Source organism: Sinocyclocheilus rhinocerous, unplaced genomic scaffold, assembly GCF_001515625.1.
Source record: "Sinocyclocheilus rhinocerous isolate Xijiao unplaced genomic scaffold, SAMN03320098_v1.1 scaffold2330, whole genome shotgun sequence".
NCBI classification, from domain to species: Eukaryota; Metazoa; Chordata; class Actinopteri; order Cypriniformes; family Cyprinidae; genus Sinocyclocheilus; species Sinocyclocheilus rhinocerous.
Genome location: NW_015630979.1, coordinates 72,487 through 80,602, shown reverse-complemented (window position 1 = coordinate 80,602; position 8,116 = coordinate 72,487). Strand labels below are relative to the sequence as shown.

The 8,116-nt window shown below is 36.9% G+C and overlaps 1 pseudogene; it reads left to right on the top strand.

Annotated features, from left to right (window-relative positions):
* LOC107740801 (noelin-like) overlaps positions 1-6,303 on the top strand; it is a 13,598-nt pseudogene extending 7,295 nt beyond the window's left edge.
* Positions 6,304-8,116: the final 1,813 nt, after the last annotated feature.

Here is an 8,116-nt window from a genome sequence, read left to right as displayed (position 1 = left end):
GTACTAATCATTAGTTAATTACCCTCATTGTGCTCACCTGTCTGCCACTAATAGTCCCCCCTTTATTAGTTCCTGTCTGTCGGTGCTTTGGTTGTCGGTTATTGTGAATGTTCCCCCGAGTGTGTGTGTCTCACCTGCCTGAATCTGCCTTGTTGTGTCTACATTAAAAGTCATTATTGGAATCCTTGTCGTCCTGCCTGTCTCCACACACCTTGTCGTGACAGTAAGTAAGGTGATAACTATTAGTTAATATTTTTACCCTATTCACCTGCAGTGTCTCGCCTTAAGTGGTGCTTGAGACACCTTTTTTTTTTTTACCGGCAATATAATGAATAAAGGACTTATTTTAGCCGGAAGCGAAGGTTTGAATTTAAAAATGTCTTAATGAACAATTTGTTTATTAAAAACACACAGCTTTTCACTTAAGAAGACATTAATTGATGGACTGGAGTCATGTGAATTATTCTGATGTTTTTTTTAGCTGTTTGGACTCTCATTCTGACGGCACCCATTCACTGCAGAGGATCCATTTGTGAGCAAGTGATGTAATGCTAAATTTCTCCAAATCTGTTCCAATGAAGAAACAAACTGTCTGAGTACATTTTTAGTACATTTTACACATGTTCACAGCACATTTAAAATAGCTAATAAAGTGTACATCACTTGACACGCCCACATTCCGTCGCCAACGGTCACTGTCGCTCGTGTCGCCGGAAGTCGCCAGCTCTCCATTGAAAATGAATGGGATTATGTCGCTCTGTCGCTGTGTGTCGCTGTGTGTCGCTAGCGGTGTGAATGGGTCTTCAGTGTTTATTGAAAATGCGAATTCAAGGATGCTTCGCATTACACACATTAGTCTTGACTCAATGAATGATGATTGAGCAAAAGACAAAACACTGTAATTTATTGTGCTGCTTGGAGGCATTAGCATGCTGAATTTAAACAACACAACATATCCCTGTCATTTTCCCTGTTTGAAATGCTGTATCTCAGCATAGCTAATCTGATACAGATAGTAGCAGCAGATTCAGATGTTGCCTTATTCTGAAGTGAGGAATGGATCTCATATGGATGTTAGACACAGACGTGACTAATGAGAAGCTGCTGTGCTGTTCTCCCCTCTAACAAATGCCTTTGGGTCCACCTGAGCCATGGCATGAATTCATAGCGACTTCACAGGTTAATTAAATAACATTATCAAAATTCAATATGACAAGACACAGTGTCTGACACATCTCTGATTTACAAACAAATCCTCAGTTTTTATCCAAAAGCAAAATGTACAGTTTCACAGGAATCTTAATAACCATTCATACATTGGAATATAGGTCAGAAGCTCTGTGTAACAATAGAGAATTGCTCTTGCTTCTTTTTGGAGCATTTATTTTAGATTCAGACGAATAACAGATTTAGTACGCATGCATAATGCAAATGCAGCCTTACTTTGATTGATTAAAGGAGGACACCATGCTGGGTTTTGGTGCTTAACAATAAATACAAAAAAAAAAAGAGCTGCAGTTTTAAGTTTTCCACTGAGCCAAAAGCTACATGTAGTGATAAAGAGAGACATCTAAATATGATCATGGGGTTCTATTGAAAGATTACTGCTCTCAGTACAGTAATCTCCTGGCTGCATGAATTTCTAATGCTGCATTTCACAAGGGACTTAAATCACTGGATGGGAAAAAAACATTGATAATTTGTTCACCAGTATAAATAATGTGGACTTCATTCATTGTTAATATTACATTCATAGTTAATAGGGGTTTGAAGGAAGCCTGAACCAATTATTTTGTGATTGTTGCCCACAAAATTTCAAGCAGTTTACTATTTAAAAAAGGTGTATTATATTATATTATATTATATAATATAATATTATATTATATTATATTAAGGTTCAAAAGTTGGGTTTGGTATACGTTTTTATTTTTTTTTATGTTTTGATGAAAGAGTTCTCCTATGTTTCCCAAGGCTGCATTTATTTGAACAAATACAGCAAAACAGTAATACTGTGAAATTTTATTACAATTTCAAATAACTGTTTTCTATTTGAATATATTTTAGATAGAATATTAATCCTAAAAATGATTTATTCCTGTAATGGCAAAGCTACATTTTTTAGCAGCCATTACTCCAGGCTTCAGTATCACATAATCCTTTAGAAATCATTTTAATAGACTTTTAATATGCCAAATGCTCAAGTAACATTTCTTCTTATTATCAATGTTGAAAACAGTTGTTCTGTGTAATATTTTTGTGAAAACCGTGATACATTTCCAAGATTCTCTGATGAGTTCAAAATACAGCATTTATTTGATTTAAGCAATTTAAAAGTCTTTGCTCTCACTTTGGATAAATTTAATGCATCCTTACTGCATAAAAGTATTTGCATGAATATCTTTAAGCAAACAACAACAATTTCTGACCTCAAACCTTTTGAACAACTGCGTATTTACATACATTCATGTAAAATTTATTCTAAAATCTTGATTTAAAAAGTCAACAACCATTTACAGTTCTATTTATTTTCTTGGAAAGGTGCATATGCGAAAAGATAAAAATCACCAAGTCAAAGTAAAGAGTTACTCATACATTAATGGAAGTATTAGGTTTCTGCTAAGCTTCTCTAACAGATTATTCCATTACAGTAGCACAGTAGATTTAGCAAAAGAAAACATGGGATGGGTTGGCAACATTTAATGCCATGACATTATGTAAATATCTGAGAAAATTACATAAAGCAGCAGCAGTCACACATTAGCGATGTATGGCTGTGAACTCAGTGTTGCTTGCTGTATATTTCAACATAACTGCATCAACAGTCAGTGTCAGGCACTATAGATCCTAGCCTTCAATCCACTGTATGTTCAGTTGTACTACTGCTTTGCAATCCTAGAAAATGTTCTCCACTACGTTATCACCTAAATACACTAATAAAACTGTGATTTATCGCCTGTGACAGACTATTCAGCTAACATTTGGCCATCGGGTCTGGTGTAAAGACTGACCACCTGTGCTGAGGCAATAATCAGGCTGGTAATTATGTAACTATTATGTACCATAGAATATCTTTGAATGTAGGTTTTGTCTGCAGAAGTATGTCTGGAATGGAGAATTGGGTGAATAAATTGCAACTCATTCAATCCCAAAAGGATTATGGATTTGCACAGGTCAATATTAGCAGATTATGAGTAATCATATATAGAGGTCAGTCTGTTCAAGGGCTTTGCAGTGACTTTAATGTAGGGTAAATCAGTATTATTTGACAGCAGTAATTTTATGCAAAGCTTCTGAAAATAGATATAGTTTAGTGATTTGTAATTTGAAATATGAGTACAATATAAAATAAATATGAGACATGGGCAGTCAGCTGGTCATGATCACAAAATAACTCAGATGTAAAGCAGAACGTTCTTATATCAATCTGAAAGGGTTTATTTTGTGACAATGCCTGGCTGACTCACCAAATAAATAAATACATGAACATGAAATATTGATTTCAGTTTTTTATCATGTGAGAAGAAAGAATGCGCAGAGGGAAACGAGAGACTTAAAACCAGCATGGAGACCGGTTGCCAGGGACAACTCTCAGATATACAGTTTCACGTCATTATGACCGCAGAATTCTGTGATTGACCAATCAGAATCAAGTATTCTGGAGAGCCGTGTAATGACACCAGATAGCCAGGTCAGTGAAATACAAAACAGTTCTTTCTCCAGAACTGGCTCTGTTGTGGTTTTACATAAACCAGCACGATGATCGCATTTCAGTGCCAAGAACAGAATATTGGAAAAATATCATGGGAAACAGAGTATCTATAAATGTGCATTTCCTTTAAAAGCAGTTGCTTTGCCCAAGTGGACTGCCAAAACCGCACAGCCAGAGAAAGAAAGAGAAAGGGAAACCGCATCAGTTCTCCGAAAGACATAAAGTGACAGAAAAAGAGAGAAAATGCGGTTCAGAAAGAAGTATAAACGAGAGAAGAACACACTTCCTTGTGTATGAGGACTCTTACAACACTGCAGACGTCTACACAAGTTATGCTCCAGTGCGTCTGTCTGACACTGCCAAAACAGAGAGTATGAGAGGTTCATTGATGCCTGCAAACTTCTGCCTGAGTGCCTAACACAAGCCAGAATATGACAGGAACTCCAACGCCTCCCCCATCCACCTCAAACCCATTTACCAGCGCAAAACATTGAAGTTTAACAGCATATCACTCACTCATACGAAAGCAAACGAGCAGCGTGTTAAAGGAAATGGGAGAATTCACCAGAAATGAAAATCGTCATCATTTACTCACCCTCACATCATTTCAAATCCATATGACTTTTTTTTCAAAGAGTTGTCAGACTGCTCTTTTCTATGCAATCAAAGTGAATGGTCACCAGCTAGACTACTGCAAGTACAGCATTCAATATGACTCTATATTCCAAAGTTATTCACGTGATTTAAATATGCATATTACAAACAATTATCAGATGAGAACAAATTACGTTTGGTATCATTGACGCTAAACCTGGTGTGATAAATCTCAAAGTGCAACACAATATCATGAGTGAATAACGTTTTGCTGTTGTTGTTGTTGTTGGTTTTTTTTACAAAAAAGCTATAATATGGCTCGAGGAGACTTATATAGCACACAAGTCTTACAGACTAATTTTAGGTTGATTTTATTGTACTTGACAGTCCCTGGTCACCATTCACTTTCATTTTCGTATGGAAAACAGCAGCATAAACATTCTTCAAAATATCTCTTTTTATGTTTTATGGAATAAGAAAGTCGAGCATGAGGGTAAATAAATTATGAAAAAGGATTACAATAAAACGTCGATTTTTACTTGTTACCATGTTTTACTGTTATCAGCTTGTGGGAAGCTGACAGGGATAAGTGATGCTATAACCAAATAACAAAGACCATTTTCAGAAGCACTTTATTTTACAGTCCTGTTCCACATGTACATACTACATTGGTAATAACTAGGTACTAATCAATCAATCACCAACCTACCCTTAATGCTCGTGAACCTGCCATAACCTTAAACCAATGTAGTAACCTTATATTACCATGTGTTTTCTTAGATAAGTACATGTAAGTGCACATACTGTAAAATAAAGTGCAGCCCTGTAAAATAAAGTGTATAAACTCTGATGTGCATTAATTTTTCCACCACCAGGTGTGGTACATGGACGGTTACCACAACAACCGCTTTGTCCGGGAATACAAGTCAATGGCCGACTTCATGTATTCGGACAACTTCACCTCACACCGGCTTCCTCACCCCTGGTCGGGCACAGGGCAGGTGGTCTACAACGGCTCCATCTACTTCAATAAGTTCCAAAGCAACACCATCATCAAATTCGACTTCAAGACAGCCACCATCAGCAAGTCCGGTCAGCTGGATTACGCCGGCTACAACAACCGTTACCACTATTCCTGGGGTGGTCACTCCGACATTGACCTAATGGTGGACGAAGGTGGGCTTTGGGCCATCTATGCCACCAATCAAAACGCAGGGAACATTGTCATCAGCAAGATCAACCCACTGACCCTGCAGGTCATCAAAAGCTACACCACCAACCACCCAAAGAGGAGCGCAGGTGAGGCCTTCATGATCTGTGGGACACTTTATGTCACCAATGGATACTCAGGAGGGACAAAGGTCTACTATGCTTTCCATACCAACTCCTCTACTTACGAGTATATCGACATCCCCTTACAGAACAAGTATTCCCATATCTCCATGCTTGATTATAACCCTAGGGACAGAGCTCTTTACGCATGGAACAATGGACACCAGGTGCTGTATAACGTCACCTTGTTCCACGTCATTCGCTCTGAGGAACTCTAAAGTGACATTCTCCATCCCTTTGAGATATACAGTAGCACTGATGGAGTTTATTACTGAAAAAAAAGAGTAATGCCTGATGATTGTTCAATAAAAGAAGACATAAAAATGTATCAAAAGTAATAGTTAATGGCAACATAATGAACAGCTGCCAAAATGTCTTTTTTCTTTTGTAAGCTTTCCTTAGATAATTGTGTTTGAATTTTCACTGCAAAAAATGTATTAATTAGTATTTTTGTCTAGTCGTCCAGTAAAAATATTGAAACATTCTTAGAGGGGACATTGGATGCAAAAATCACTTTTACATGGTGTTTGCATATAACTGTGTCTTAGCAGTGTAAAAATTCGTCCATTCATTCCTTTTTTTAAATCCCAGAAAAACCTAAACAGTTAATAATTTTGTTGCTGATGGTAACGCACCACAGAATACACAAAAAAAAACTGAAGAGAGGGGCGGGGTGAGCAGTAGCTCATTCTCATTTAAAGAGACATGCACCGAAACGGGTCACTGTAAACAACTGTTTTTGACAAGGTAAAGGGTGTTGTTTTGTGTCACATCGTCACTAAAGTTTATAAATTGCATTACTTTTTAATTCTTGCCAGTGTTTAACCATTCAGCGCTCGCGCGCTCTCCTGGAGACCGTGCGCTCATGCACACTCGCACTCGCAGCGCACACACATAATGCCAGGTTCACATTACTCCGTTTGCAGTGCGTATGTGGTGCGTATTTTTTCCGCGCTCATGTTATAATATAGCGCGCACACTGCACACCGTTGCTGTCCGGCAGTGCATTCCACGAGCCGGTGCATCTGCAGCAGTGCAGAGATGGTTTCCGCACCGAGTCACCGAAACGGGTCACTGTAAACAACTGTTTTTGACAAGGTAAAGGGTGTTGTTTTACATGACCTTTGAGGATTTTTAACCAAAGTATGTTACAGACATTTCATGAAGACCCTAAGAGTCATACCAACTTGTGGAAAATGGGCATCTAATGTCCCCTTTAAAACAAGATCAATTTACTTGAGAAGCAAAATTGCATAAAATAATGTTTTTTGTTGTTAAGCTTAAATTTAACAAAATTCTGTTCTTAGGCAACTTAATATATAAATCTAAAGTAAATGCAAAAGTAAAAAGCATTGAATAATGTGTTGCTTATGTTTATTGTTTAAACAAGCTATTTTAGTGACAATGTTTGGATTTGAAATCAAAATAATGGATAAATGTTGTGCTTGTGGTAAACAGTCACGGATCAGTAGCGGACTGCTGTGTGAAAGCTGCTTCCCCCTCTTACAAGAGACACCTAAGAGGGGAATTCCCCCCATTTTCAAAAATGAAATTCAGGCCCTGAATAAATGTCTAAAAATCCTGATTGGAGTATCACTATTATTAGTTATAAATGATAAAAAAGAAGGCTTTAAAAAGATCGGTATCGGCAGATACTGCTTTCTGTGATCGGCAATCGGTGATCGGCCTAAAAAATCCTGATCGGAGCACCCCTAAAAAAAATACATAATATCTTTGAAAATTAAAAAATAGTGTATATTATCTGAAAACAAACCCAATTTTGCTTCAAGTAAATGTATGTTGTTTTTTAGGTGTATTTAGATATTTTAACTGCAAATCAAAAACACTGATTAATTAAAATATTTTTTTCTGTGTTCTTAGTACTTGTACAACTTTACCAACACGATTTAGTTACATAACAGAGGGCAAAGAAGTGTGACGCAAGAAAGATGTCATTTAGTTACCCAGTTATGTCCTTTGTATCGAGAGCAATCAAAACTATTTAACATCAACTAAAGAACCGAAGGCACTGACTGTTGGAGGCACTCTGTTAAAGAACTGCAGCGTGTTGTTGTGACTGTATGTAGTTTCTGATTTTCGCAAAGAGTTGCATGAACATTTTTAGCACTACGATTCACATGATTGTATTTATTTTTTCTCGCAGTAATATGAACCTTGTATGTGAAAAAGAGATTAGATTAGTGATGGGTTTGCTATTCTTCTTGCCATGTTTCATTTTTGCTGTATCTTTTGTGTTCTTTTTTAAAATTTGTGTTCATAAAGTGACTCTTAAATAGTAGGATGGATTGTAAGAAAAAGACGTCAGGAGTATATATGTATAGATATAACTTGTCAGCAAAAAAAGATATCAAAAGACAATGTGAAAAAATTTATTTACAAGGTATCATTCTTTGAGTGTATTTCAAGACAGATTCATGTGTCAGCTGTTAGAAGAAATAGATGGCGTCATCTAAAACTGTT